The 12,376-nt window shown below is 37.3% G+C and overlaps 1 long non-coding RNA gene across 2 annotated transcripts in view; it reads left to right on the forward strand.

The window, feature by feature from the left end:
- The window catches only part of LOC146398595 (uncharacterized), a 256,858-nt gene that overhangs the window by 19,550 nt on the left and 224,932 nt on the right, over positions 1-12,376 (forward strand). For both annotated transcript variants that reach the window (XR_014819566.1, XR_014819567.1), the window contains exon 2: positions 11,581-11,667. This is a non-coding gene — a long non-coding RNA (uncharacterized LOC146398595). The remainder of the gene's footprint in view (positions 1-11,580; positions 11,668-12,376) is intronic.

A 12,376-nucleotide genomic window follows, 5' to 3' on the forward strand; every position in this document is an offset into this window, starting at 1 on the left:
AACCTCATGGTTCTTAGTCGAATTCGTTTCCACTCTGCCACGACGGGAACTCCCTCATATTATTATTTTTATATTCACTTTATATCATCTTACTTTTTTTTTCCTTAAAAAGAAATCATAGAATGCTTCAGCTCAGCTGTCAGAGCTCTAGTTTATTCTTTCATTATTTTTAAATTAAAATTGGAAAATTTAAGACATATATGGAAGGTGGAGAAAATAATATGATGAATCTCCATTGTCCATCAGCTGGCTTCAACAACTGCTGGCATTTTGTTAATCTTATTTCATCTATTCCATCTACTTAAAGATTTTTTTCGTTTATGTTTTGCTGGAACATTTTTAAGCAAAACTAGACTTTGTTAGTTATTTTATCCAGTAAACACTTTAGTTTTATCACCAATAGGAATGTTTTTTAAAAATAACCATAATACCATTATCACTTAAAGTTTATAATAGTTCTTTAAAATCATCTGCTATTTAGTTTATGTTCAAATCCCTGATTGCTTCCAAAAAGTTTTTTTTTTTTTATGGTTGGCTTATTTAAATGAGGATTAAAAGCTAGACATTGCATTTTCCTGATATGTCTTATGAATCTCTTTTAAATTTACTATAGTTTCCCCTCCCTTCCATCTTTAATGCCCCAGTTATTGAAGAAACCAGTTTATCTTCCTTGTAGAATTTCCCACTTTTTAGATTTGGCTTATTGTATCCTTATGGTGTTATTTAACACATTCTTCTACCCTGTATTTCCTTTATGTACTTAGTTGAGTATAGAGAATAGACTAATTCAAGTTCAGTTCTTTTAGCAAGAATACTTAATAGCTGGTGCTGCATGCTTCCTCTTGCCTGGACATGGAGAAGAATAGAATGTGGGTTGGTCCATTTTAAGTGACACTGAAATTGATCAATGTGTTTGGGTGAGTTCAGTTTCTTTCCCCCAATATAAACTTCCCCATTAGCCTTTCCCAGTGGTTTTTGCATTCACAATTGAACATTAGTTACATCCATTATTTTACTCAGAGTTGCAAAATGATTTCTAAATCTATTAATATTTTTCTGCCTTTATTTGTTATGAAGAACTCTCCCTTGTCAGTCATTGGTAATCCTGAAAAGCCGTTTATATAGGAGAGGAAGAATAAAGGCTTGATTCTTTCCTTTTATTTGTCAGTTTTCTCAAAAATGAGTTGGTGCTTTAACATCCCCCAGTGGTGGTCAGTTACATTTTAGGACTCACAGATTTTCATACCTATGTATTAGTTTATCGAAACTATTATTCTATTCAGTGTCCAAATATTTCCATCCTTGGCCAATGAAGGCTTCTCAGATTTTCTCCTTTTGTCTTCTTTTAATAAAACCCCAGTAATTCCTGGTATATTCAGTGCTTTCTGACAAATAAGAGGTATGAGACTTAGTGCATTTTCTACACCAGTTCTCAGTTGAGTCATTTCTCCAAGGAAATACTCCCTTTTAGTGGGAAATGATATTTAGAGGCCATGATCTTTGTTCTGGAAGTTAATTTACTCTTTTTTTTAATGGCTTTGGCTCTATAATAGTGCATGATGTACCATGATATATTTAACCATTCTCCATTGCTGGCATTCACTTTTCCTTCAGTTTTGCCAGGTTCTGCCTTTCAAATGCAAAGCCATCCAGAAGTCTTATATAGAAGACATGCGAAAACTGTTCAAGAAACTTGCTACTGTCCTTGCGTTATTAATAGAAATTATAAGATTGAAAACCAATACTAGGAGAGCTGAAATTCTTCGTAGAAACTCTGATAACCAAACAGTTCTTGGCATTGTGTGAGGACTGAAGGAGAATTACACTTCTTCAGGTAAATAGAGAATTTCTCTGCTGCTTCCTGGAGCTGATTTTTAATAAGATGAGAAGCCGATAGCCTTTTCTCCTTTCCTCCCTTGGTGGGAGAAGAATTTTTCTTCCTTCCCTCAGGGATCTTAGTGGAAACATATTTTCTGTTTGTTTTTTTTCTAACTGCGCTTCTGGCAAAGGGATGCACACTAGCTCTCCAAGTCATGAAGCAGCTTGGACCTCTCGTCAGCTTCATACAACTTTGGATGGAAGTGCAGCTGTGTGCCATATTGGCAGTGCATTTTATTCTTGCAGAGGGCATTCTGGCTTTCTTGAATCTATATTTTATTTCTTTGCCAATCATCAGACAGTGTGCAATGGAGGAAACAAAATTTATTGAGAGCTTTCGGCTCTGTGACTAGCAATAACCATTCCTGGCTGGTTACAAAGTTCCCCAGATGCACCATGCTATATAACCCTGACTTTCTAGTTCATTGTAAATTCACAGCACTGTGCTAACTCTGCCAACTGGCCCTCTTTTCAGTATCTACATAAAAAGAAGGCTCTTGGTAACACTCTTAAAGCTTTTGCTAATGCTTATCGACTTTACAAAAAACTTTTATTGTAGTATAATATACATAACAGAAAAACACACATAAGTTATAGCTTATCAAATTATACAGACTGAACACACTCATGTCATTAGCTTTCAGGTCAATAAATAGTTCATTATGAGCACACCAGAAACCTTGTTATGTTCCTTTCAATATCTCCCTTTCTACTTCCAAGGACAGCTATTATCCTGATCCCTAAAAGTATAGATTACTTTTGCCTGGTTTGGTATTTATGTAAATGGAATAGGACAGCATAAACTCTTTTGCATCTGGCTTAGTTCTCTCAACATTTGTGAGATTCAACCATATGAATATTTGTAATTTTAGATCATTCATTCTAATTGTTGTATGGGACTCTATTATGTGTCTCTACTACAGTTTATGTATCTATCTTCTACTGATGAGCATTTGGGTAGTTTCCAGTTGAGGGCTATTAAAATAATGTTGCTGTCAATATTCTAGTACATGCTTTTGCTGAACATACATGTGCATTGCTGTTGCGTCTACCCCTAGAAGGGGAATTTATGGGTAGAGTTCATACAGTATGCTTTGCTTTGTTAGATAATACCAAATTGTTTTCCAAAGTGGTTGGACCAAGTCAAACACCCCTGATGTGTGAGACTTCATCAAAACTTGATATTTTCCATTTTTTTAATTTATACCTATATACTTTTTAAATTTTATTTTTATTGAATGAAACATTCTTTAAATTCTACAGTCCTTTATACTCTTCAAGGTTTTCACACATAGGATTTCATATGATCCCATAATAACCCCTTTTCCCCCCTACCCCTATCTTGCCCTTCCCTGCTGGTAACCACTAGTTTGTTCTATCTATGAGTCTACTTCTTTTTTGTTTTATTCATTAATTTGTTGTATTTTTTAGATTTTATATATAAGCGATATAGTACAATATTTATCTTTCTCTGTCTGACTTATTTCACTTAGCACAATGCCCTCCAACTCCATCCATGTTTCTGAAAATGGCAAAATTTCATTCTTTTTTAAAGGCTGAGTAATATTCTATTCCATATATCACATCTTCTTTATCCATTCATCTGCTGATAGACATTTGGTTTGCTTCCATACTTTGGCAATTGTAAATAATGCTTCTATGAGCATTGGGACTGCATGTATCTTTTTGAATTACTGTTTTTTTTTTTCAGGTATATAACCAGGAGTGAAATTGTTGGGTTATATGGTAGCTCTATTTTTAGTTTTTTTGAGAAACCTTCACTTATATGTCTATACTTTTGAGTTGAAAGAAGATTCCCAGAGTAGAGACAACTTCTTTTTTCAGCCGCCTCCATGGCATGTGGAAGTTCTTGGGCCAGGGATGAATCTGAACTAGAGCCACGACCTACAGCTGCAGCAACACCAGATCCTTAAACCACTTTGCCAGGCTGGGGATCAAACTGGTGCACCCACAGAGACAAGCTGAATCATTAACCCATTGCACCACAGCGGGAGCAAGAAGACTTTCTGATACCAGCCTCTAGGGTCTGTTTAAAGTGTAGCTCTATGCATGGGGTAGTTCAGACTGGGCCTCTGACAACACCATAATTTATCTCATGGATGATAAAGGATGGGTCAGATGGATACAAACAGCTTTTGCATATCATTAAGAAGAAGCCTATGGGTTTAGTGACTTTAGAGAGCCATCAGCTGTTTCCTTTAGATGTTTATTATTATATAATTTTATGACGAAACAAAACGATAAAAGAAATCTCATTCATAATTCCGTAACTATAACACATTGATATTTGAGTTCCTTCATCCACAAATGTATCTGAGTTGTATATCATTGTAGTCATAACCTAGACATAATGTCATATTATGCTTTTTTGAGCTGACATTTTATCTGAAGCACTCTGTCATGTTGTTTCTGTCCTTATCATAAATTTAGATTGCTTCCAAAGTCTTACTAGAGAGATCTGTAGAAAATGTCATCACCAGCCTACCTTTTCTTTTTTTTTTGATTAATTCTCTAGGCTAAATTCCTAAGAATGGGATTAATGAGTAGAAAATAATTATTTTTTTCGTTCTCAATTTGTCATGTAGCTTTTTTTCCAAAAGGCTGCCCATAATTTATACCAGTGGAATCCAGTCTTCTTAGAAACCACAAGAGCATAGTTTTATAGCACACATATTTTGTTAGGTTCATGAGCAAATAAAAGGTACAGCATATTATGAACGTGAGTTCCTTGCATTTGGAAGATTTAAAAGTTCTTCCTTTCTTTGTAATAGTCAAATCTGGAAACAACACATATTACCGCTAATAGATACACAAATTGTGGTACATCTATACAATGGAATACTATTTAACACTTAAAAGGAAGGAGTCACTGATACATGTGACAGCATGGATGAATCATAAAATAATTATACTCAGCAAAAGAAGCTAGACAAGAAAGAGTCCATATTGTATAATTCCATTATATAAATTCTAAAACCTGTGGACTAGTCATAGTGACAGAAAGCAGATCCATGGTTGCCTGGATATATGAGTGAGGGTGGAAAGGGGCAAGAAAGACACATTACAAGGGAGCATGTGGAAAATTTGGGGGTGATGGATATGTTTATTTGATTATGAAAATAGTTTCATGGGTGTAGAGTCTTCCTCCATATCTGCAGATTCTATATTAGTAAATTTAGCCAACAGCAGATCAAAAATATTCAGGAAAAAAAATTCAAGAATGTACCAAACAGCAAAACTTGAATTTTTGACCCTTTAGCAATTATTTAAATAGTGCTTTATTGTATTTAAAATTATTTACATAGCATTTATACTATATTAGGTATTACACATAATATAGAGATAATTTAAGGTACACAAGAGAGGTTATATACAAATACTACCCCACTTTATATAAGGGAATTGAGCATCCCTGGATTTTGGTATCCATGGAGGTACCAATCTTCTGCAGATACGGAGGGACAACTATATTCATATATCCAAACTTATCAAATTGTACACTGTAAATATATGCAATTTATGCCTATTAATTTTATCTCAATCAACCTGTCTCAAAAAATTTGTTGCTCATTATTTCCAACTCTTTGCAGATCATAAGCACATGAGGAGCATGAATTGTTGTTTGTTCATTATCATTATGTAATATCGTGGGTTTAAGGAACACAGTTGTGTGTCTCCCCCCAAATTATGCTCAAGTCCTAAGCCCCGGTATCTAGGGATGTGATTTTATTTGGAAACAGAGACTTTGCAAATGCAGTCAAGTTAAGATGAAGACATAGTCATATTGGGTTAGGGTGGGCCTCAAGTCTAATGATTGGTGTTCTTATGAGAGAAGGTGATGCACAGACAGGCACACAGAGAGAGCATGATGTGTAGATGGAGGCAGAGATGGGACTGAAGAATAAAACCTCTACTACTGCAGTTGGAGGTTCTGTCTTGATTCTCTGAAAGCCTGGACCCCAGGGGTGTTGGGAGCTGCCAGAAGCCGGGAAGAGGCAAGGAAGAACCTTTCTCTAGAGCTTGCAGAGGATACGTGGCTCTGCTTGCACCTTGATTTCAGACTTCTAGACTCTAGCACTGTGAGAGAATACATTGCTGTTGTTTTGAAATTAGCGGAAGTGGTCATTTGTTACATCAGCCCCTAGAAACTAATACTTTGGTCAATATACTTTTATTAGCTAGTATACTCTAATTTCATTTATTTATTTGAATTTTTTTTATTTTTTTATTTTTTTTAGGGCTGCACCTGCAGCACATGAAGGTTCCCAGGCTAGGGAGCTGCAGCTGCCGACCTACACCACAGCCACAGCAACACAGGATCCGAGCCATGTCTGCGACCTACACCACAGCTCACAACAATGCCAGATCCTTAACCCACTGAGTGAGGCCAGGGATCAAACCCGCAACCTCATGGTTCCCACTCAGATTCGTTTCCCCTGCGCCACGATGGGAACTCCTAGTATACTCTAATTTTAAACAAAATTGATTATAATACCAAGGGAAAAACACATAATATCTATGCTATAGAGCTAGATGACTAGTTATTTCATGTCTGATGAAACTTTGTATTTTATAAAATAAATGTCCCTTTGTTCTCTCTTGTTTCTGCCCTCTCTCCAGAAGCCACCCGTGTTACCAGCCCATCTGTATGTTCGCATACTAACACAGTGATTATCAAAGCATTGTTTCTGAATGCCTGGTGATCCCTGAGACTCTTCCAGGGAGTCTGTGGGGTCAAAAGTATTCTCAGTTTTGCTTTTTTCACTGTGTTGACATTTACAGTGATAGTACAAAAGCAGTAGTAGGAAAAACTGCTGACGTCTTAGCACAAATCAAGACAGAACCTCCAACTGCAGGAGTAGAGGTTTTAGTCTTCATCGGCATGCACTGGCAGAAAACAAAACAAAAAGAGTTTCACTTAGGAATGACCTTGACGAAGCAGCAGAATTATTAATTTTATTAATTTTTTTTTTGTCTTTTTTACGGCTGCACCCATGGCATACAGAGGTTTCCAAGCTAAGGGTCGAATCAGAGCTGTAGCTGCTGGCCTATACCACAGCCACAGCAACGCCAGATCTGAGCCGCTTCTGCGACCTTCACCACAGCTCACGGCAATGCCAGGATCCTTAATCCACTGAGCGCGTACAGGAATCGAACCTGCATCCTCATGGATACTAGTCAGGTACTTTACTGTTCACCGAGCCATGACAGGGTCTCCCAGTTTTATTAAATCTTGATTCTTGGGTGTACATGTCTTTTTAACAGTCTATGAGATGATATGGGGAGTACAAATAAAGTCCTTCTGTTACATAGAAAAGTACAATAAACAGCGCTTGTGTGATTGAGTTTTGAGCTGAACTAGCAGCTCTTTTCATAAACACCATTTTTATTAGGCAGGCTCTAGTTATTCAGATTCTTTTTCAGTATCTTTAAATACATATTTATTTATATATATATTTTTTAATTATTATTTTTTATTTTTTTCTTCAGATTAATCAGACTTGGGTATTTGGCAGACAAGCCCCTCATGTGCAGAGATTCTCCTTTGGGGACAACAACAGTCTTAATAGATTTTTTTTTTTCTTTTTTTACTGAGAGTGATATTTCATGTAAAAGCTTACACACAGGTAAAGCCCAGGGAGTTACAGGGACTTGCTGAAGGACACAGAGCATAAAGTATCAGACATGGGTTTAGAAACCAGGCCCCTTACTTCCAGCCCACTACCCTTCCCATTTCACTAGATGAGACAGGTGGCTTTCCATATTTCATGAATCCTCTCCTTGAGTCAGAGTTAATGCTGTGAGAGAAAGAAATGCCAGGTGGAAAAACTGACAAGTCAGGTCTTCCACAGCCACTTAATTTTTATTTTGTAATTTTCACAATCTGAGCAACCAAGTAGAATACATAAAGAAGACACTAAAATGTGGCATAATAAAATTCATTTGACCAGGAATATGGGCTTCCATGTTTTTGTCTCTAGGCCAGCTTTTGTTTCTTTTCTTTTTCATTTTTAATGTCCACTGATTTCTGAGTCTAGCGCACACTTTGGCAAAAGTTACATTTAGTTGCAAATTGAGACATGGTTCAGAGCTGCTGTGATTAAGGAACTCAGAATCTTATCCAATATAAAGCCTTGAGGGCAGAAAGATATGATGAGGGAAAAACATTTCAGAACTGCCATGTCCAGATGAACTCCTGAAATAAATATTAACTGCTATTTCTGCAAACTTTCCCACTGTTTTATATACTTCATTTCCCCTACTTTGAGTCTACACTGTATTCCAGCAACATTATGGATTTCTGTTTATGATGAGTCTTCTCAGCGTGGGCTGGGTCAGTGTTTGTAGCTCAGCTGGTCGGTGCCAGAGTGGAAGGCACGTCTGATTTGATTCCTCCCCAGGCACTGAAGGATTTTCAAGATTTTCCTCTTAATATTTAGCTTTGCTTGATAATCCCAGAGCATGCTGGGAAATCTCAGCAAGAGGAAAAATTCAATAACCACAGGGAGGCCTGCTTGGAAGGTTGTGGGTAAGTATGAAAGCTTATGAGTGTGACTATTAATGACTCTTGGATGTTCTGCTTTTCACAAGATTTCCCTTCAACAAAAAGTGTGTAGGCTTGTGAGGACAGAGGGCCTTTTAGAAAACTCAGCTGTCCCCAGAAAGACAAATGCCTGATTGAGTCATTTCCCAAGAGAGGAGCCACTAGTCAGCAAGGTGTGTGGAACCATATGGTTCAGCCTGCGGTTTAGACTTTCAAAAGCAGAAGCTGGCAAAGGGTTGCATGGAGTGTTAGCCTCACGTTTTTAATCATCATTTGTCTTTCTTATTTTCGAGTACTGACATTGCCCTTGGCATATGCAGAATAGAAGACATACTATCTGCCTCTGATAATCATCAGAGGAAGCACTCAATTCAGAAATAGCCTTTGCAGCCCAGAAGGTGACTAAATCCCAAATGGTTTTTCTGTGTATGTGTAAACCATATTTCTCATGTATTTTCTTTTTGATTCTGTTCCTCTCCCCTCCCTTTTTTGTTATTGTTGTTTGTTCATATATGATCATGAAGACTCTTTGTCTTGTAAATGTTTAATGATAGGCTAGATTCTCATTTGGTCTGGAAGTTCCTATGAGCTGGTCTCCCCTAAGGAAGTGGTGGTGGGGATGGAGCTTTTGCACTGAGCACTGGGGGTGGGCAGATTTCAAAGATTGGGTTACAAGGTTCTGAAAGATTCTTTACGGAGAACCAGCTTTTCTGAACATGCAGAGGCATTTGATAGTGGCTGATCTTGACACAGAACGAATCTAGCCAGAGGTGTTTGTGTACCGTGTGTCCCAGAGTACAAGGAACCTTGCCTTAAGACCCTGAACCTAAAGGGCCAACCCAACACGATGTTTGGATGACTCTGTGGTCTTGTGTATGCTGGCGACAACTTCACCTTCATTTAATTGAATTTGGCTCACTTTACTAGTCTCCAACTAAGAAAAATGCATGAGGTGTGAACGTAATTAAATTTTATGACTTACTACCCTCATTTTAAGTAGTAGAGAACAGAGGATTAGAGAGAGTAAGTGGCTTATCCAAGTTCATACAACTGATTCTTCTCACCACATCTCTATTTTGATAAGAGAGACAACTTTCCTTTCTGTGACAAAAATCCAGTCTCATGCCATTAGTGAAACCATGACTTTTAAAAAACATCAGCAGGAAACCTTTATTTTTCTAGATTGCTTTTAGGTTCCCAGGAAAATTGAAAGAAAGATACAGAGATTGCCCTATATTACCTACCTCCCCATCCCTGCACATTGTCAACATCCGCCTCCAGATGAGTACATTCGTGATAAACCTACATTGACGCATCGCTAGCACTCCAAGTCCATAGGTTCCAGTAGGGTTCACTCTTGGGTGAACGTTCTGTGGGTTTGAACCAATGTATAATACATACATGTGTCCATTACCACAGTATTTTTCACTGCCCCGAAAATCTTCTTTAATCTGCCTTCATCTCTCCACACTTCCCTCCTTGCCACCCCTGGCAACAAGGGATCTTTTTACTGTGTCCACAGTTTTGCTTTTGTCAGAATGTCATAGAGTTGGGATCATGTCGTATATAGCCTTTTCAGATTGGCTGCATCCATTTAGTAATACGCATTCAAGACGCCTTCATGTCTCTCAATGGCTTGATTTCTTTTTAGTGCCAAAACATATTCTACTGTCTGGATGTACCACAGTTTATTTGTCCATTTACCTGCTGAAGAATGTCTTGGTTGCTTCCAGGTTTTGGCAAACTGTGAATAAAGCTGCCATAAAAACCTAACAGTATGCTTGGGAGTTCCCGTCGTGGCTCAGTGGTTAACCAATCTGACTAGGAAACATGAGGTTGCAGGTTTGATCCCTGGCCTCGCTCAGTGGGTTAAGGATCCGGCATTGCTGTGAGCTGTGGTGTGGGTTGCAGATGTGGCTCGGATCCCGTGTTGCTGTGTCTGTGGGGTGGGCCAGTGGCTATAGCTCTGATTCAACCCCTGGCCTGGAAACCTCCATATGCCGTGGGTGCAGCCCTAGAAAAGGCAAAAAGACGTAAATAAAAAAGATAAAAACCTAACAGTATTTTGCAAATTTTACTATGTATAATAGTAAACATTATTATGTAGTGTTTTTGTTATTGTTCTAAATTTTTAGGATGATTTCTGCATTGATCCATGAATTATTTAGAAGTGTATTTTTTAACTTTCCAAATACATGGGCTTTGTAAAAATCTTTCTATCATTGATTATAGAGATCAGAGAATGCAGATTATGATAGGATTCTCTGAAATATAGTGAGACTTAAATGGTCAGTTTTTATAGATGGTCCATACGTACTTCAATATAATGTTTATTCTCTATGTTCTATAAATATATGTTAATATACGGGTTATTTGTTCTTCAAATAGTCTATAGACTTAATATTTGCTCGCTTGATCCCTAAATTTCTGAGGTGTGTTAAAATATTTCACTGTGATGGTTGATTTATCAGCTTTTTCTTTTCATTCTAAAACTTTTGGTCGTACATATTTGAAGGTATTGTGTGCATATGGGTTTAAAATTCTTACATCTTTCTGGAGAATTAACTTTTATTCATATGTAAAAGCCCCTTATTAATGTAATGATTTCCCCTTAAAGCTTATTTTTGTCTGATATTGTTTTGATTATACCATATTTCTTTTGGTTAGTACATGCTTAATATCTAATTTTTCTATACTTTTAATCATTCCATGGCTTTTTTCTTTAGATATTTCTTTTGTAAGTTTTGTTTTTGATGTAATTATTTAAAAAAATATGTGGTGTGACATTCTTTGTCTTGGGCGGTGGAGTCTATTTACATAACATTTGGATCTACTTCTTCCATCTTCTTTTTAATTTTTGTTAACCAGACTCCTTTTGTGCAATAAGTTTGAGCTTTTCCCCCTAAGGTAACTGGAAGTCATCAAGATGTTTATTATACACATGTTAATACCCAGATACACACACTCTTAGGAAGTAGGTTATTTTTACCTTCATTTTTATCCAAGGAAACTGGGCCAGAGTGGTTGTTTGGCTTTAGGTCACAACGCTATTATGTGGCAAAGACCAGATTTGAACCAAGGTCTTCTGGATTGGAGTCCAAGTCCATTGTCCTTTCATACTACTATCTTGTCTTTAGGATACGGAGGTTTTGTCGTCTATGGTAGAACTGAAGATGATGGAAAAGATCAAAGGAGGAAGAGAACTTCCAGGAGGAGCTAGTAAGGTATGTTGAGATCAGAATTTTTATTGTCTTTAAGAAAGGGTTGAATAGGGTTTTGAAAGTAAACAACTTTTTATGTTGTTCTTGTTTCTTCAATGGAATTTACTTATCAGAAGGTAATGATGTTTGCTGTAGTATAAGGGGCATTTAAACACAGTCTTTTTTTTGTTATCATGGTATTTCACCCATGATGAAATGAAAGTTTCATAAAACCATAATTTGGAACAGAAGTGGATAGTAATTTTGTCAGTTTTCTCATTAAGTAGAGAGATGTGAAAAATATTGAACATATCCAACCATGAGAAGTCCTATGTGCCTGTCCATTTCAGTGATTCACAAAAGAGATCAAAGTATAAAATTTATCTCTATTTCAGGGGTCTGTTTTATTGTTTAATAATTCACTTGGCAAGAATTTCTTTTTTTTTTTTTTTGTCTTTTTGCTATTTCTTTGGGCCGCTCCCACGGCATATGGGGGTTCCCAGGCTAGGGGTCAAATCGGAGCTGTAGCCACTGGCCTACGCCAGAGCCACAGCAACGTGGGATCCGAGCTGCGTCTGCAACCTATACCACAGCTCACGGCAACGCCGGATCGTTAACCCACTGAGCAAGGGCAGGGACCGAACCCGCAACTTCATGGTTCCTAGTCAGATTCGTTAACCACTGCGCCACGACCACAGCTCCACTTGGCAAGAATTTCTTGAGAATTTTCTCA

The sequence above is a fragment of the Sus scrofa genome, chromosome 11 (genome assembly GCF_054392235.1).
Source record: "Sus scrofa isolate SSC_HxYL_T2T_F1_AM1 chromosome 11, Sscrofa_HxYL_maternal_Yorkshire_Landrace_v2.0, whole genome shotgun sequence".
Classification (NCBI taxonomy): domain Eukaryota; kingdom Metazoa; phylum Chordata; class Mammalia; order Artiodactyla; family Suidae; genus Sus; species Sus scrofa.